The following is a 21,064-nucleotide window of genomic DNA, read 5'->3' on the forward strand; positions in this document are numbered from 1 at the left end:
CATGTTAAATAGGTTCAGAGGACGACGAGACATGCCGGGCTAAAAGCAGTCGACTAGAGGTATGTGAAGCTTTATTTTGGCATGTTTTTGGCATAAATATATAAAGCTATTCTTCTATTATGTTGGCATGTGTTAGAAGTAAGTAATGAATGGCATGCATCTGAGCTTGGGGTAATTCCATTCAAAAATTCCAAGCATGAACTATGAGTTTCATTCACTCCGTGATGATAGAACTCCTATAATAGTTGAGTTGTTGCCTTATAGGGATTTTATATGATGAAAGGTAGTATGTGTAAAGTCTGTCTCTTCTTCCCTTTGGGATGTCTTAAATGTAAGTAAATTGAGATACGATTTGAGTATAGAGGTAGTTCCAGTTGTAAGTTGCGAGTATAACTCGTTACTCTGGTTCACTCCTAAATGCTAAGGGTCTTAAAGTAGTTAAACTACGAACCTCGAGCCTTCTATAGGCTGAATAGTGATTGGAGTTGTAAGCTCCTAAACCTGGGGTTCTTGGGGCATACTTTACGAAAATGGTTGAGGGATATTTGATATGCTACTGAGTCCTACATGTACGTATATGCATATTATATTATATATGGATCGGGCTGTCGTTCCTCGACATTATTATATGATATGCATGTATATGGATTGGGCCGTCGTACCTGGGCACTATTATGCATTGTACGGATCGGGCCATCGTACCTCAGCACTGTTATATGAGACACGGATTGGGCCGTCGTTCCTCAGCATCATTATGATATACAGATCGGGCCGTCATACCTCAACATTATCATTATTATAACATGATATATGGATCGGGCCGTCGTTCCTCGGTAGGTACTTGCATTATACATGGATCGGACTGTACATTCCACAGTGCTAAAAGCACATATATGCCTATCATGATAAATGATGTGTTTGTACCATCGAGCCCCTAGCGAGCCGAGTACAGGGTTGATGAGGGTAGACATGACTCTATTTTGTAAGACGCAGGTATAGTGCTTTATTAACTGTTATACTTGTATCCTGCATCCCTATTTTAGTGTTGTCTTAATTATGATGTCTTATGCTTTATATACTCAGTACATGTATCTTACTGACCCCCCTTTCTTTGGGGGGGCTTCGTTTCATGCCCGTAGGTGTAGACACAGGTTTTGGGAGTCCACTAGCTTAGGATTCCACCCAGCAAGTTAAAAGAAGCTCCATTGATTCGGAGCTGAGTTTTGGTACCAAACCTCTGATGTATATATTTATTTATTCAAAGGTACGGTGGGGGCCTTGTTCTGCCATATGATATCGTCACTACTCTTAGAGGTCTATAGATATATATGTGGGTTGTATGTGTAAGTTTTGTTTAGCTGGGTCTGCATGATATATTACAGGTATGTGTTATGGCAGCCGTGTCGGCTTGTATGCCCTTTCGTGTTATAAAACAAATGAAAGAGGCTACAGGTACATAAAATGCTATGACCCATTAGGATTCTCCTATACATGATTATATTATTTGTAAACCGGTTTTGACTACACCTGATTTATATACATACGGGGGTCCAGGCTGGACTATAGTCACAGCTTATGGGGCTGGGTCGTGACAGAAGTGGGATCAGAGCAGTTTGTCCTTGGAGTGTCTACAGACCGTGTCTAGTAGAGTCTTTTTTATCGGTGTGTTGCGCGCCATATCTATAAACAGGAGGCTACAAGACATTTAGGATGTTTCCTTTCTTTCATATTTAAGGTCATGTGATAGAGCTGAGTCATAGGAAGTGAAATTCCTTATACTAACCTTTGATTTCAGGTGAAAGACAACGTCGATAGAAGAATGTGACTGATGATATTGGAAGTTACAAAGCACGCAGGTAAGCCAAGGCACGAAAAATGTGTGCCAGGTAAGGTATTAAAATACGATTGATATGTAAAGATGGAAATTGAAAGGAGAAAGTAGATAAAGTTGAAAATTCAAAGTAAAAGTGGACGGAAAGTCTAAAGGCACAATTCGAGTTGGACATACGAGGTAAGTCCATCATTTTATACTATTATTGATATTGGGCGCCCTGTGAGGCTGCGATATGATGTGATATGATACATATATATGTATCTTTATACTTGTTGGCCCTATGAGGCACTGTTGGTATTTTCTGCGTGCAGGTGTTGAGATAGTAAGAAATACAGAGGAGACTCTGCCCAAATTTTCCTAGAAATAAAAGGAGAATGAAATACAGGGTTGTAGTATGCCTTGTCCATAATAATAATGATGAAATTTGGATAAACCATCAGTATGATTGACCTGGAGAAATAAGTTAATTACTGAATTGATGGCAATAGAAACTAGGAGGTCGATATTGATATGGTAAACCGAAGTTGGAAAAGACTGGTAGTTCTAGATAGAACAATATATTGAGGCACCGACAGAATTGATACACAGGGATAAACTGTGACACGCTAGAATTTAAAAGAGTAACAGTATCAATAAAACAGCTGGTGAGATATTAAGTATAAGACTAACTAAGAAGGATAAATAACCCATGGTAGGAATAGTGAAAAAGGTTAAGAAGTATTATACTGTGGGGTGGAATACGAAAAGGATGTGATGTGAATATAACGAGGATCGTTATGAAAACAAGTAGAGCCTAGTAAGAAAGTGGCTAAAGATAGGACGTGGTCCGTATAATGAGAATATAAGGGTAACTTGGGCGGTGCAGCCTGGCCTACCGGATCAGCTGCTAAATCATCGTCCTCTTCGGTAGTTACGTGCCCCACGGGGCAAGATGCAATCATACTAGCACTAACGCATCGGATTCCATCAGAACTCCGAAGTTAAGCATGCTTGGGCAAGAGTAATATTGGGATGGATGATCCCTTGGAAAGCCCTGTGTGGCTGTGATATGAGATGATATGCATGTATATATACGTTGGCCTTACATGGCATTATTGATATAAAGAAGTATTGTGGATACGTGACTCCACCGTGAAAGATGATAACACCCTTTGAGATAGGGGATGTAGCTTTGCAAAACAACTAGTGCATTGCGAATTCATTAAAAGGACAAGTGGTACCCACTGGGATAAGTCTAGGGCTATGACAAAGCTTGGGATACCGAGCGTTGGAATATAAGTACTGCCTATTTGAGAATTGGAAACAACTATAAGCCCTAGCTAATTATTGACCAAAATAAATGGAAAGTGGCTTTGAATAAATTGCTACGTGACTCGAGTACCAGCAATTAGACTGGATTAGCACCTCATGATTGTGTTAACCTGTCATACCTGGGCAACCAAAGGTATGGACAATATAAAGGAAGGCATAGATATGGTGCAGTGAGACCCCGTGCTGGAACAAGCTGGCAAAATTTAAAAGCCAGCAATGGGTGGATAGAAGCCAAGATGATACCTACGATAGTGTTGAGAATTATTGGTAAGGACCTTCAACAAGTATTACATCATAGAATGGGTGCATCCGAAGGGGGTGAATGCAACAAGGGAATTACTATAAGAACTTAAGCATACTGTAAGGGATAGCCAGGCTATACTCGACTCAAGGTAAGATGTTGGTAACAAAGTTACTGACTACTAGTATTATGGTGTATAAGCAGCAAAACAAGGAAAGGATGAGAGATCTCTCATATACTGGAATATGAGGAAAGTCAAGGGTAAGTAGATGAAGGAAGTAAGAAACGATACAGGTTTACATACAAACTAGTATGGCGATGCTAAGGCATCTTCCGGGCTACTTTAAATTCCTACACATGTTCATGTAAAGGGTGTAATATGATATGTAGTAAGGGAACTTGAAAGAAGAAATAGAAAAGCAATATCACCTGTTCCCTATGCATACAGGTAATCTACCCTCTTAAATAGACCATATGAGTTAATACGAGGCCCATGAATGGAAACCAGTACAGAGGAATCTTGAAGGACTCGTAAGACCTTGTAAGACTAGTTAACATTCGAGGATGAATGTTCTAAGGAGGGAAAGATGTTATACCCCATACCTTTGCACCTTGGGGCACCGTCTTGAGTCTCTTGAAAAGTGCCTCATGATTTAGATTATCTACCACGCTAACAAATAACTCCAAGGAAAGGAGAATGAAATGTTTCATAATAAGGAAGATTGGAAATAGGGTTATAAGAATTCGAAAGGAGTTGGAGGCCGAGAAATGAGTCGTAGGACTCGATTAACTCATGTAAGATACCAACTTGGAGGTCTTATGTACTTAAGCTACTTGGGTGAGTGTTGAGACTAAGTAACAAGGAATACATAGGCTGTTAAAGTGCGACGAGATTACGAACCCACGGAAGGGAAATAAGGAAACGACGCACCTACTTGAAGCAAGTAGGTGACTCACCTACTTGACACATGGCTGCACGTGATAGGTACACGTGGCAGCATATGAAAGTGACACGTGGAAGCAGGTCACACACCCTGGGGTGGACCCCACCTGCCACGTGGCAAGCATGGATGGGTTGCATGGATGAATTGGCCCAATGAGAGTTTGACACATGTCACCCTTAGGGGATGACACGTGTCACTTATAATAAGGATATATATATGTTCCTTTTGATGAATAAGTCATCTTATTATCCTTTTACACTTAAAAAAAATAAGAGAGAGTTGAGAGAAAACTTGAGAGAACAAAGAGGAGGAGCTACTGGTTGGTCCAAAAGAAAAGGTACTTCTGTTAGTAATATTATTATAAATCCTTCTGTATAGCTCCGTTTCGAGTGATTCTAGATGTTTTGGAAAGATATTTCATAGGGATATAACTTTTGTTTAGCCTCTAAAACCCAGTTTTGCTTTTATCAGCTCGAAAAAGGGTGATGAAGTATGGGGGAGGTGCTGCCCAGATTTCGTTTTGGAAATCCTACACAGACTGCTGTTGGTATTTTGGGCATATCTCTTTGTACGAAATTGCTGTATGGCTGATTTGAAATGGTATGCGACCTTGAGACACATTTCTATAACTTTTCTTGAGGCCACAAATCCTGTTTCCCTCAATTACCCCTTAGAAACTAAGAGACAATATAAGACAGTGGGCTGTCCAGATTTCACGTTTTGATAGTTTGGGGGAATTTGACGAGTTTAACATAAGGTAAGGCCTTTAATTTTAAATTGGAGTTTATGGGGTTTTATAGAGGGTATTATACGTTGTGTAAGTGGCTGGAAATGTGAAAATATCATAAATATGCTTGACGTCCAAAATAAACTAAATTGAAATCGCTATAGTTAAATTGTAGTCGAAATGAGGCGTTGTGCGTGTGGGGGGATGTTGATGATGTGTGATGGTGTGTTGCAGGGCCTAAAGGCATTCTAAAAAAGGTGTGGGAGCTTCTGGTTTCATCCACACGACCCTCCTCTCCACACGATTAAAGGTTTTACAAAATAAAGGCTAAAGACCCTATTTTGATATCGTAATGTTAAGTAAGTTGTTTGGAGCCAATGTTGTGTAATGTTGCCATGTTTTATGTGTATATGAGTTGAAGGTTATTGTTGTTGGTTGGCTGTAGTGATTAGGGATAGAATTGGGAATTCGGATAGGGCAACTTATAGAGGAGATGCTGCCCGAATTCCGTTAACTTCTTAACTAGTTAATAAACTAGTCGAGAAAGGAGAATAAGGAGTTGGTTCCTATGGGTGCTTGGTTGTGGATTTAGAAGCTGGAAAGTTGAAGGTTACTAATATTAGTATTACCTTCGTGTTAAATAGGTTCAGAGGACGACGAGACATGCCAGGCTAAAAGTAGTCGACCAGAGGTATGTGAAGCTTTCTTTTGGCATGTTTTTGGCATAAGTATGTAAAGCTATTCTTCTCTTATGTTGGCATGTGTTAGAAGTAAGTAATGAATAACATGAATATGAGCTTGGGGTAATTCCATTCATAAATTCCAAGCATGAACTATGAGTTTCATTCACTCCGTGATGATAGAACTCCTGTAATAGTTGAGTTGTTGCCTTTTAAGGCTTTTATATGATGAAAGGTAGTATGTGTAAAGCCTGTCTCTTCTTCCCTTTGGGATGTCTTAAATGTAAGTAAATTGAGATACGATTTGAGTATAGAGGTAGTTCCAGTTGTAAGTTGCGAGTATAACTCGTTACTCTGGTTCACTCCTAAATGCTAAGTGTCTTAAAGTAGTTAAACTACGACCCTCGAGCCTTCTATAGGCTGAATAGTGATTGGAGTTGTAAGCTCCTAAACCTGGGGGTTCTTGGGGCATACTTTACGAAAATGGTTGAGGGATATTTGATATGCTACTGAGTCCTACATGTATGTATATGCATATTATATTATATATGGATCGGGCCATCGTTCCTCGACATTATTATATGATATGCATGTATATGGATCAGGCTATCGTACCTGGGCACTATTATGCATTGTACGGATCGGGCCGTCGTACCTCGGCACTGTTATATGAGACACGGATCGGGCCATCATTCCTTGGCATCATTATGATATACGTATCGGGCCATCATACCTCAACATTATCATTATTATAACATGATATATGGATCGGGCCGTCGTTCCTCGGTAGGTACTTGCATTATACATGGATCGGACTGTACATTCCACAGCGCTAAAAGCACATATATGCCTATCATGATAAATGATGTTTTTGTACCATCGAGCCCCTAGCGAGCCGGGTACAGGGTTGATGAGGGTAGACATGACTCTATTTTGTAAGACGCAGGTATAGTGCTTTATTAACTGTTATACTTGTATCCTGCATCCCTATTTTAGTGTTGTCTTAATTATGATGTCTTATGCTTTATATACTCAGTACAATATATCGTACTGACCCCCCTTTCTTCAGGGGGGCTGCGTTTCATGCCCGCAGGTGTAGACACAGGTTTTTGGAGTCTACTAGCTTAGGATTCCACCTAGCAAGTTAAAAGAAGCTCTATTGATTCGGAGCTGAGTTTTGGTACCAAACCTCTGATGTATATATTTATTTATTCAAAGGTACGGTGGGGGCCTTGTTCCGCCATATGATATCGTCACTACTCTTAGAGGTCTGTAGACATATATATGGGTTGTATGTGTAAGTTTTGTTTAGCTGGGTCTGCATGATGTATTACAGGTATGTGTTATGACAGCTGTGTCGGCTTGTGTGCCCTTTCGTGTTATAAAACAAATGAAAGAGGCTACAGGTACATAAAATGCTATGACCCATAGGGATTCTCCTATACATGATTATATTATTTGTAAACCGGTTTTGACTACACCTGATTTATATGGATACGGGGGTCTAGGAGGGACTGCAGTCACGGCCTACAAGGCTGGGTCGTGACAACACATATATATATTCATATCATTTCAGATCGTAGCCACACAGGGCGCCCACAATTAGCACTATCAAAATGAACTTACCTGTTATGTCCACTCGAGCTGCACCTATTATACTTTCCTGTTTACCTTTCCTTTCACTTTTCAATTGTATATGTCAATCGTATTGTAATGCCTTACCTGACATAGGTCCTTCGTGCCTTTGCTTACTTGCGTGCTTTGTAACTTTCAATATCGTCAGTTACTTTCTTCTATCGGTGTTGTCCTCCTACTAAAATCGCGGTTAGTATGAGGAATTTCATTTCCTATAGCTCGGCTCTATCGCACGATCTTAAATATGAAAGAAAGTAACATCCTAAATGTCTTGTAGCCTCCTGTCTATAGATGTGGTCCACAACACACCGATAAACAAGACTCTACTAGACACGGTATGTAGACACTCTAAGGACGAACTACTCTAATACCACTTCTGTCACGACCCAACCCCATAGGCCGCGACTGGGGTCCAGCCTGGACCCCCTTATGCATATCTATCGGCTACCCTTAAGTTGAACCGTGTTATGTGATACTATATACAAACCCCAATGGGTCAAAAACTTTTTTTCAGGAACCTGTAGCCTCATTCACCTATATCGTAACAGGAAAGGGCACGCGAGCCGATGGGGATGCCACACCACGAAAACATTTGCAATACGTCGTATGAGCACATTTGAAACAAACTTACAAATAACCCATATACACATGTCTAAAGACCTCTAAGAGTAATAACTGCATCATATGGCGGGACAAGGCCCCCGCCGTACCCCTGAATAAATAAATATGTATATTAAATGACCAGTATTAAAAATTAGGCTCCAGGACAGTGAAGCGCTTCTAACATAGCTGAGAGGAACTCCTAAGCTGACCGATCTCCAAAATGAACATCTGTACCTGTGAGTATAAAACGCAGCCCCCCGAAGAAAGGGGGGTCAGTACGACATATGTACTGAGTATATAAAGCATAACATATCATAACTGAGACAACAACTGAAATGGGGATACAGAAGACATGTATAATAGTTAACAAATTACAGTACCTGCAGCTTAGGACATGCAGTCATATACCTTTTCATACCCTGTACCCGGCCCTCTAGTGAACTCGGTATCATAATCGTTCCATCATAATCATGAGTCGTCATATCATCATGTATATAATTTTATCATTTCATCATATATGGCATCATATAATCGTATACGGCTAACCTTATATGTCATCACAGTATATCCGGTCCATTCTGGGGCTCCGGGTCACAAATGTATCCCTATACTTTCATATGCATGCCTACATAGAGTATCCGGCCTTTTAGTGAGGGATTCGGTGAAAGGGTAGTGTACGTCTTTAGCGTACCATCATCATACAGTAAAATACGTGGAGGAACGTTCGGCCCGATCCATAATTTAAAACAATGCCGAAGAACATACGGCTCAATCCACATTTTCCATTATATCATCATGTGTATATATCTAGCCTGAGACGCGGTGATGAGAATCATCACATACGGCGTCATCGTATGATTCAATTTATCGTATACGGCATTTCATCCTCATATACTTCATATATATATATATATATAGCTGGCCCGGGACTCTGTGAGAGAATAGTAAAACTAGGCACGACCGCATTCCCGGCCCTCTTATGGGACTCGAAGGAAGATGGGTTACAGGGTGCTCAAATAGAGTAGTCAGAAACTATATGCAACTAAGTCATCATTTGAGACTCAATGAAACAGTCAAGTGAATCGTCACCTGAAGATCAGAGTAGTAATCGTCTGAAGATCAGAGTACTTCTAAACAGCTTATGGAAGTAGAGACATTTGTCATCGCAGAGACTTTAGGAATAGGAGCTAACACATTCAAGTATAATTTAGCAGATAGGAGACTCGAGGGTAGTTCAACTATTTTAAGAATTCTAATACCAAGTAGTAAATAAAAGACACAATCATACCTGGAGCTTATAACTAGAACTACCTCCACCTCATATCATATGCTATTACATTTATACTTAAGACCTTTCAAAAGGAAGAACAGACAGGCTTTACATATACTACTATTCATGATCTAGTAGCCTGGAAAGTGTCACGACCCAACCCCGTAGGCCGCGACTAAGGTCCAACCTTGACCCCCCATACACATATCTATTAGTTGCGGTCATATTGAATCATAAATAAGATAATATCATGTAACAGAGCCCCACTGGCGATAACATTTTCATAAACCTGTAGTCCTTTTCGTTTGTATCACAACATGACAAGGCACGCAGGCTGACAAGGCTGCCATAACATAATAACATATATCATATATCTTTTAGACCCAACTGAATCAAACTGACATACACAACCCACATATACACGTCTACAGACCTCTAAACATATAAATGACAACCTATGGCGGTACAGAGCCCCCGCCGTACCGTTGAATGGATAAAACAAGTTTTATACATTCGTGGCCAGTATAAAAAACTAGGCCCCGATACAATGGAGCCTCTTCCAGCTGAGCTGCATGGAATCCTAAGCTGACGGACTCCTAAAATCTGTATCTGTACCTGTGGGCATGAATGCAGCCCCCCAAGAAAGGGGGTCAGTACGACATATGTACTGAGTATGTAAAATGTAGCATAATACACTGGAGGTATATTCGAAATAGAGAAGTAGGGGAACAAATTATTAAATCAAAGTCATGTACCTATACTCTTTGAATCACAAAAGCATGCATGCTCAATTTATACAATATAGCTGGCCCTTTCAGGGGTCTGGTGAATCACATCTGTAGGACCATCATAGGCCCGGCTCCATCACCACCTTATTACAATACATCATCATATATATACATACGTATCCGGCCCTCTAGTGAGGGGCTCGATGAACAACACAGTGAATTGTGCACGACAACATACCCGGCCCAGGACTCAGTGAAAGAAGTGTTATGGTATACACGAGTAGAGTCGTGAGTAACCATATGCAATTTAAATCATTATCAGAGACTCGACCAAATAAGAAAGTTACGCTTTTTTTTGAGGACCCGAGTAACGGTGTAGTCATCTCGAGTGTCCTCTAAATACCATTACGGGCTCTCTCAAAAGAGATCTCAAAGACCCTAGACATGTATTAACGTACGGCCAAATCATTTATGGAATCAAAAACACTTAATCTCGTATAGTCTTTAAGACTTGGAGCCTGTACATTTGGTCCCTCTTTAATATATATAAGTTTCCAGGGAAATAGTTCAACCACTATCAAAGTTCAATGTTCAAAAGTAAATAAGAAATATTTAAGAATGGAGTTACCCCGGAGTTTAGATTACATTTAACTTACAGCTAAACAGAGACATACCCAAGAGAAGAAAGAGAATAAGCTGTATGTAGTCTATACTTTCTCTCAGATGACCTTCATACACATATTTCATATCCGGCCCATTATGGGGCTCGGTGAGCCATTATGGCATTCAAATTTCACTTTTGTACCAAATACATATCAAGAGAAGGGAAAGATAGTTTCCCATACACTACTCTTTAGCAAGTAGAAGCCTTAACAGGCAATACTCAATCCTTGTAGGGGTGTCAACACTTAACTATAGTTAGGGATTATGGGGCGTACTTAGAGTTCTGGGAATGGAATTATTCCCACATTCCACGTACAATTCACTTAAGGCTAAGACTTTCCAAAAGGAAAGAAAGATAATTGTACGTGCTTATACCAAAACATGCCACGAGAAAGCTTTACATACCTTGTCTGAATTATTCCTTATCCTGCTTGCCTCGCCGTCCTTTGAATCTATTCAACATGAAAGTAGTATGAATATCAACCCCTTTTACTTGTCGGCGAGAAATTCTTTAGGTAAAAAGGTGCCCCTTGTTGGCGACCTAAAGGATACCTCTTACAGCTTTAGTTAGACACAGTAGGGGTATTTGGTATCAATTTCTCGGACATTTCAAAAATCTATGCTTTATTTCCTTTTCCTTGTTCTAGGAAAATTTCGGCAGAGTTTCCTCTATATTTTTACTTATCCTAAAACCTGCACATAGAAAATACCAATAATTCCTCACAGGGCCAATATATATATACATATCATATCACAGTCACACAGGGCTTTCAATGTCATCTCATATCGCAGCCACACAGGGCTTTCAACGTCAACAATAATATAAAAATACTGGACTTACCTCATATGTCCCACTTCAAACTGCATCTGTGGCACTTTCTGTCTGCTTTTCTTTCAGGTTTCAACTTTATATTTTAATACCTTACCTGATGGATATCTTTTGTGGCTTTACTTCACTTACCTGCATGCTTCATAACTTTCCATGTCGTCAATTACTTCCTTCTATGGGTGTCGTCCTTTTGTTAAGATCCAAGGTTAGTATAAGGAATTTTTCCTATGACTCAGATCTAAAGCACGATCTCAGATATAGAAGAAAGGTAACATCATAAATGTCCTATAGCTTCCTGTTTAAAGATGTGGCGCGCAACACATCGATAACTATGACTCTATTAGATACGATCTGCAGACACTTCGAGGACGAACTGCTCTGATACAACTTCTGTCACGACCCAACCCCGTAGGCCGCGACTGGAGTTCAACCTTGATCCCCCGTACACATATCTATTAGCTGTGGTCATATTGAATCGTAAATAAGATAATATCATGTAACAGAGCCCCACTGGGCGATAATATTTTCATAAACCTGTAGCCCTTTTTGTTTGTATCACAACATGACAAGGCATGCAAGCCGACAAGGCTGCCATAACATAATAACATATATCATATATCTTTTAGAACCAGCTGAATCAAACTGACATACACAACCCACATATACACATCTACAGACCTCTAAATATATAAATGACAACATATGGCGGGACAGGGCCCCCGCCGTACCCCTGAATGGATAAAATAATTTTTATACATCCGTAGACAGTATCAAAAACTAGACCTTGATACAATAGAGCTTCTTCCAGCTGAGCTGCACGGAATCCTAAGCTAAAGGACTCCCAAAATCTGTATTTGTACCTGTGGGCATGAACGTAGCCCCCCTAAGAAAGGGGGTCAGTACGATATATGTACTGAGTATGTAAAATGTAACATAATACACTGGAGGTATATTCGAAATAGAGAAGTAGGGGAACAAATTATTAAATCGAAGTCATGTACCTAAACTCTGTGAATCACAAAAGCATGCATGCTCAATTTATACAATATAGCCGGCCCTTTCAGGGGTCCGGTGAATCACATCTGTAGGACCATTATAGGCCCGGCACCATCACCACCTTATTACAACACATCATCATATATATACATACGTATCTAGCCCTCTAGTGAGGGGCTCGATGAATAATGTAGTGAATTATGCATGACAACATACTCGGCCCGGGATTCGGTGAAAGAAATGTTACAGTATACATGAGTAGAGTCGTGAGTAACTATATGCAATTTAAATCATTATCAGAGACTCAATCAAATAAGAAAGTTACGCTTTTGTTTGAGGACCTGAGTAACGGTGTAGTCATCTCGAGTGTCCTCTAAATACCATTATGGGCTGTCTCAAAAGTGATCTCGGGGACCCTAGACATGTATTAACGTAGGGCCAAATCATTTATGGAATCAAAAACACTTAATCTCGTATAGTTTTAAGACTTGGAGCCTGTACATTTGGTCCCTCTTTAATATATATAAGTTTCCAGGGAAATAGTTCAACCACTATCAAAGTTCGATGTTCAAAAGTAAATAAGAAATATTTAAGAATGGAGTTACCCCGGAGTTTAGATTACATTTAACTTACAGGTAAACAGAGACATGCCCAAGAGAAGAAAGAGAATAAGTTGTATGTAGTCTGTACTTTCTTTCACATGACCTTCATACACATATTTCATATCCGGCCCATTATGGGGCTCGGTGAGCCATTATGGCATTCAAATTTCACTTTCGTACTGAATATATATCAAGAGAAGGGAAAGATAGTTTCCCATACACTACTCTTTAGCACGTAGAAGCCTTAATAGGCAATACTCGATCCTTGTAGGGGTGTCAACACTTAACTGTAGTTAGGGATTATGGGGCATACCTAGAGTTCTGGGAATGGAATTATTCCCACATTCCACATACAATTCACTTAAGGCTAAGACTTGCCAAAAGGAAAGAAAGATAATTGTACGTGCTTGTACCAAAACATGCCATGAGAAAGCTTTACATACCTTGTCTGAATTATTCCTTATCCTGCTTGCCTCGCCGTTCTTTGAACCTATTCAACATGAAAGTAGTATGAATATCAACCCCTTTTACTTTCCTTATCTAGCATTTATTTTGTAATGCCTTTCATTATACGCAACAAGAGGTCGTGTGGATTCAACTAGCAGCACCCTAACCCACATTAGAACATATTTAGGCCCTGAAACAACACATCACACCCCTGTATCAGCACCTCACACGAACAACACTATCCTTCGACGACAATTTAACTATAGAAACTTTCAGCAGCATACAAGGGGTGTAATACACCATATAACAACACCATAAACTTCAAATTGAAAGTAAAAAACCTTACCTTTCCCAAAATTGGCCAAAACTCGCCAAACCTATCAAAACGTGAATTCTGGATAGCCAACTGTCTTGTATTGTCGCTTAGTTTCGAAGGGGTAATTCAAGGAAACAAGATTTGTGGCCTCAATGAAAGTTATATACATGTGTATCAAGGTCGCAAAAAATTTTGAATTACCCCTACAGCCATTTTGTATGAAAATATATGACCAAAATACTCATAGCTGTCTGTGTAGGATTTCCAAAACCAAATCTGGGCAGTACCTTCTCTACACTTCATCACCCTTTTTTGCGAAGCTAAAAGAAAAAATTGATTTGAAATTCTAAATAAAAGTTATATATCTATGAAATACCTTTCCAAAACATATTGAATTACCCAAAACTAAGCTATACACAAGAAGTTATACCAATATTACTAACAATTGTCCCCTCCAAAAACGGGTCTATGCCCTAGCATTTTCTCTTTATGTTTCTCTTAGTTTTCCAAGTGAAGAACTGAAAATATGGTTCCATAGGAATCGTAATATACATATATACACCTCCACGTAATTGAGGAACACCTTAGATAATTAAGTCACGAAAGAAAAGTGAAGAACTTACCTTAGTTCTTCTTGAACCATGGCTGCCATAGGTGTTCTCCCTCTCTCACATTTTTTTCTCCTTTTTTTTGGACTTGTTTGGGATGAAAAATGACTTGATAGTCATCAACCCACATATATATATTTCCTTAAGAAGTGACACGTGTCAGCCCCTAAGGGTGACATGTGTTCGTCTCCTATTGGGCCATGGATCCTTGCCTTGTCTCCTAGGCTGCCACATGTCTTTGTGGGGCCCACCCTTAAGTAGGTGGGTCACCTACTTGACCCCCAAGCAGGTGGGTCACCTACTTGCTTGAGGTGCTGCCACGTGGCACCTTCTTATTGGCTGCCATATGTCACCTTTTCCTCTTCCTCGTGAGTTCGTAATCTCGTCTCATTTTAAGAGCCTATGTAATCCATGCTTTGCAAGCTTGGTACGTACTCCAATAGCTTAAGTATGTAAGACTTCCAAGTTAGTAGCTTACGTAGGTAACTTGAGTCCTAGGACTCATTTCTTAGCCTCCAACTCTTTTCGGATTCGTATAACTCTATTTCCAACCTTCCTTTTCACGAGGTATCACAATCCTGTTTCCTTAGAGTTGTTTAATAGGGTCATAACTTAAGTGGCTCACATACTAGCTTCTAATTATCTTAAGGAACCTTCCGAGTTCAAAGATGTGGGGTGTAACAGAAAGGCAATAACTCAACTATTATAGGAGTCTTAACATTACAAAGTGAATACAGTTATGAATTACATTTGGAGTTTCATGAGTGGAATTATCCCCACATTTCGTATACAAAGAATTCATAACTTATATCTAAGACATGCCAAAAAAAAAGAAGAATAGCTCTACATACTTATTCCAAAAACACGCCAAAAGAAAGCTTCACATACCTCATATGGACTTCTCTTAATCACGTCCACGTCGTTGTCCTCAAAACCTATTTAACATGGAAGTAATGCAAGTATTAACAACCTTAGACTTTTTAGCAACTTATACTACCCATGAGTATTCATAACATTCATCCCTTCACTCGCCTTCTCGACTAGTTCCTTAACTAGTTAAGGCGTTAACAAAAATCGGGCAGCACCTCCCCTATAATGTGCTCTATCCAAATTCCCAACCATGTTCTTAACACCTGTAGCCAACCAAAAATACAACCAGTATCTAATATATACATAATCATGGCAACATTACACAATATAAACTCCAAACGACTCGCCCGAGGTTACGATACCAAAAGAGGGTTTCTAGTTTCTATTTTGCGAAACCTTTAACCGTACGAAGAGTGGAATCGTGTGTCTGTAACCAGCAGATCCCCACCTCATTTAGAAAACTTTTAGGCCCTGCAACACGCCACAACACAACCCGCAGCAGCCCCCACATGCACAACACCTTATTTCTACAACAATTTAACTATAACGATTCTAATTTAGTTTATTTCGAATGTCGAAATTTTCCCAAGTTTTTCCCAACTTCCAACAACACACTAGGTGTGTAATACACCATATAATAACATCATAAACTTCAAGAAACGTTACCTTACTCGAAATTCGCCAAAACACGCTAAAACCCGCCTCAGAAAATCTCTTGATGTGCTGAAACGGAGTGGACTATTTGCTGTCCGTTTGGTGCAGCTACAAACCTTAAATTTACATTATGAACACCATAATAACATGGAAAACCCCTTAAGAAAACGTGGGAGAAGAGAATGAATCCATAGCTTATCAAATGGCCTTCCAAACACGCTGAAAATTAACTTCAGAACCTCCTTGACGCGGCTAAAATGTTGTGACTGCTTGTTACTCGTTTTTGCTACCCCAAATAGGTAAGATACGTTTTTAGCCCCCTCCACTTGATATAATAATACCTTATCTAATTAATTTACTGAGCGAAATCGGGACGTACCTATTTTTCTCCTCCAAGCCGTCATGTTTTTCTCTCTTGTTCTAGGGTTTGTTCTTGAGTTTTTGCTGAAGCTTAATGGATCAGAACTGAAGTATAAGACACATATACATGTATATATGTGGTCCTAGGAGGTGACACGTGTCATCCCCATATGGTGACACGTGTCCAGCCCCTATTGGGCCACGAATCCATGCCTTACCCTAGGCTGCCACGTGTCCTTATGGGCCCCAGCTCCCAAGTAGGTGGGTCACCTACTTGACCCTAAGTAGGTGGGTCACCGGCTTGCTTGAGGTGCTGCCACGTGTCGCTCCTCCATTGGTATGTCCTTAAGCAACTCAAGTGTATAATACATCTAAATTAGTAGCTTACGTAGGTAAATCGAGTCCAACGACTCATTACTTGGCCTCCAATTACTTTTGGATTCTTATGAGTCTATTTCCAACCTTCTCTACTATAGGGTATCACATTCTCCTTTCCTTGGAGTTGTTTGATTATGTCGTAGCTTATCCGGCTCACATGATAATGTCTAAAGAACATAAGAGACATTCTGAGCTCGAGAGTGTGGGGTGTAACATCCTTCCCCCCTTTAGAACATTTGTCCCCGAATGTTGAATAAAACTTCCCTTAAGACTTTATACAAATTGTAGGGAGATTCCCTTCTATTGCAATAACATACATTATCATCCAAGTAACTAATATACGAGTTCTAGGATTGGGGTTTACCCGTAGACATTTGGAAATAGGAAGGATACCTGTGTTTCATGTCCTCTTCAGCTTCCCAAGTTATTTCTTCATGATTCTTATTCTGCCACGGCACCTTGACAAGAGCTACGTCCTTAGTTCGCACCCCTTTAATCTACCAATCCAGGATGGCAATAAGTTGCCCCACGTAGGATAACTCCCTGTTACATAGACCTCCTCCCCAAGAAATATTCTGGGAGGGCCGTTTATATATTTATGGAGTATTGATCTGTGAAAACTAAATGTATTGCTTCAAATCGGACAGTAGATCCCACTCATAGGCAGCTTTATCCATCATAACTCATATAAACTTATACTTCCATAGAGTGTGAGGTCATCTTAGACTATAACCTACCTTAATTGCCTTCCATTCCTGATTCGGGATTCCCATCCCCCGTAATAGGCTATCAAGCCTCTAAAGCTCCACTCCGTTTAAGCTATCATACAACTCATGTTAATCCAACTTGTAACACTTTAGGTATGCTATCCTGCGCTTTTACTCAGATCTTCTTTCCAGTTTTATTACCAAACATGATATTGTAACTCTTACACAAACGTGTGTAGGTACGTAGAGCCATTTAGAAAATGCTTTAGTGTCGTTATACTAGCGGCTTACCTCCTTCGGTCGAGGGCAGGGCTCTGCTATGGCTTTTGTCCTTAGTACCGATTATATCTTAATAGTTCTGCCTTGAATCATCTTACACTTTTCTTTAATAGACTCTAAATATGTCAATCACATCGCTATTACTGACTTTCTTTTATCAAGTAATTATTTGACCTTGCTCTTAGTATGCCAATATTCGTAAGTTGCACAACTATTCTTGTGCCATTTTCATGAGGTGCGTTGTATTTCAGTCATAATCTTTTCTACTCTTGGCTTACTCTGTTCTATATGTGTCATTGTACTAACACGCCTTTATAATCTCTTTTTGTCATACTTGTTTCGTTCTCTTTTTCACTTCCCAGGGGGTCACCCATCGCAGTGCTACTCTTACTCAAACACGCTTAACTTCGGAGTTTTGACGAAATCCGGTGCATTAGTGCTGGTATGATCGCGTCCATCTCTTATGGGGTCTCGTTTGAAGTTTAAGCGTTTCCATTTATATACGATAGCGTCAGTTGATTTTCTCTTACCCTTGTACTTCTCCTATCCACTTCACCCCTTTTAGGGTGTACCCATGTCATCCTCCATTTATTTTCTGCTACTCACCCACGAATGATTCTACTCCAACATATTTAACGTGCTGCACCATATCTACATGTTCTGTTAAATCTTCCATACAGTAGGTTGCCTTTATAGGAAACCCTAGCATAATCATAGGGTGCTTTAGTATTCGCAATATATCGTATAAAATCTCATCTAACAATTGATACTCGAGTAATATCTGTAATGTAGCAGTGCATTCAAAGCCATATTCCATTCATCCCAATCAGTAATTAGCGAGGTCTCATAATTGGTGCAAATTCCCCACTCGAGTGTACTTATACTTTAATTACTCGTGTTTCAAGCTTCGTCATTACACTAACTTTATTCCCGTGAATACAACTTATTCTTCTAATAACCTCATAACGCAGCAATTGTTCTGCAAATCGACATACCCTCTCCTTGCAGGATCTCACTAATCATTAAGGTGGAGTCACATATATTAACCTCGTTATGCCTTCTGAGCTTTCATCTTTGTTATGTGCTTCAGGCTCTCTTCTAATCCTGCTTAAAACCATATTAACTTCGATGTAGTAGGGGCCTTATCTTATTACTTTTTCATCATACTATACTTTCAATTCATAGCTGTCTTCTTAACACTTCATATCCTTCATAATTCTTTATCCCTCGTACTCTTGTCTTAGTCATACCATTACTTCCTTCAACCATAACTTGTCATTGTTTATCCCTATGTATCAATTTAGGCGATGCCTTACTATATCATTTCATCCCGATCTATCAGTCTTCTTTGAGTCGCCCACTTTGGCTTATAGCTCTTTTCCAACTTCGGTCTACTATATCAGTATCGACCTCCTAATTTCTATTGCAATAACTTCAGCAATTAACTTATTCCTCGATGTCAGCCATACTTGTTTAGTCAAATTTCATCAATTTTGCTTTAATAGCGGTCTTGTCTTTTCCTTTTTTTTTAGGAAAATTTGGGCAGAGTTTCCTTTGTATTTCTTACTATCTCAACACTTGCACGCAGAAAATGCCAACAATGCCTCACAGGGCCAACATATTTATATTTTTATCATATTATATCGCAGCCACACAGGGCACACATATATATATTCATATCATTTCAGATCGCAGCCACACAGGGCGCCACAATTAACAGTATGGAAATGGACTTACCTGTTATGTCCACTCAAGCTGCACCTGTTACACTTTCCTATTTACCTTTCCTTTCACTTTTCAATTGTATATGTCAATTGTATTGCAACCACTTACCTGACATAGGTCCTTCGTGCCTTTTCTTACCTGCGTGCTTTGTAACTTCAATATCGTCAGTTACATTCTTCTATTGGCATTGTCCTCCTGCTAAAATCACAGGTTAGTATGAGGAATTTCATTTCCTATAGCTCGACTCTATCACACGATCTTAGATATGAAAGAAAGTAACATCCTAAATGTCCTGTAGCCTCCTGTCTATAGATGTGGTGCACAACACACCAATAAACAAGACTCTACTAGATACGGTCTGTAGACACTCCAAGGACGAACTGCTCTGATACCACTTCTGTCACGACCCTACCCCATAGGCCGCGACTGGGGTCCGGCCTGGACCCCCTTATGCATATCTATCAGCTACCCTTAAGTTGAACTTTGTGTGATGTGATACTATATACAAACCCCAATGGGTCAAAAATGTTTTTTCAGGAACCTATAGCCTCATTCACCTATGTCATAACAGGAAAGGACACGCGAGCCGACGAGGCTGCCACACCAAGAAAACATTTTCAATACGTCGTATGAGCATAACTAAAACAAACTTACAAATAACCCATATTCACATGTCTACAGACCTCTAAGAGTAATAACTGCATCATATGGCGGGACAAGGCCCCCGCCGTATCTCTGAATAAATAAATATGTATATTAAATGACCAGTATTAAAAATTAGGCTCCAGGACAGTGAAGCACTTCCGACATAGCTGAGAGGAACTCCTAAGCTGACTGATCTCTAAAATGAACATCTGTACCTGCGAGCATGAAACGCAGCCCCGCGAAGAAAGGAGGTTAGTACGACATATGTACTGAGTATATAAAGCATAACATATCATAACTGAGACAACAACTGAAATGGGGATACAGAAGACATGTATAACAGTTAACTGATTACAGTACCTGCAGCTTAGGACATGCAGTCATATACCTTATCATACCCTGTACCCGGCCCTCTAGTGAACGTGGTATCATAATCGTTTCATCATAATCATGAGTCGTCATATCATCATGTATATCATTTTATCATGTCATCGTATATGGCAATATATCATCATATACGGCTAACCTTGTACATCATCACAGTATATCCGGTCTATTTTGGGGCTCGGGGTCACAAATATATCCCTATACTTTCATATGCATGCCTACATAGAGTATCCGTCCCTTTAGTGAGGGACTCGGTGAAAGAGTAGTGTACGTCTATAGCGTACCATCATCATACAGTAAAATACGCCGAGGAATGTTCGGCCCGATCCATAATTTAAAACAATGCCGAAGAACATACAGCTCAATCCACATTTTCTATTATATCATCATATGTATATATCCAGCCCGGGACGCGGTGACGAGCATCATCACATGCGGCGCCATCGTATGCTTCACTTTATTGTATATGGAATTTCATCCTCGTATACTTCATATATATATATATATAGCCGGCCCGGGACTCGGTGAGCGAATAGTAAAACTAGGCACGACCGCATTCCCGGCCCTCTTATGGGACTCGGAGGAAGATAGGTTAGAGGGTGCTCGAATAGAGTAGTGAGAAACT

General features: G+C 39.9%; 1 pseudogene; it reads left to right on the forward strand.

The window, feature by feature from the left end:
* The first annotated feature begins 2,763 nt into the window (after window positions 1–2,763).
* On the forward strand, window positions 2,764–2,881 carry LOC129893608 (5S ribosomal RNA; annotated as a pseudogene).
* The last annotated feature ends 18,183 nt before the right edge of the window (window positions 2,882–21,064 follow it).

This window comes from Solanum dulcamara, chromosome 6, assembly GCF_947179165.1.
Source record: "Solanum dulcamara chromosome 6, daSolDulc1.2, whole genome shotgun sequence".
Lineage (NCBI taxonomy): Eukaryota > Viridiplantae > Streptophyta > Magnoliopsida > Solanales > Solanaceae > Solanum > Solanum dulcamara.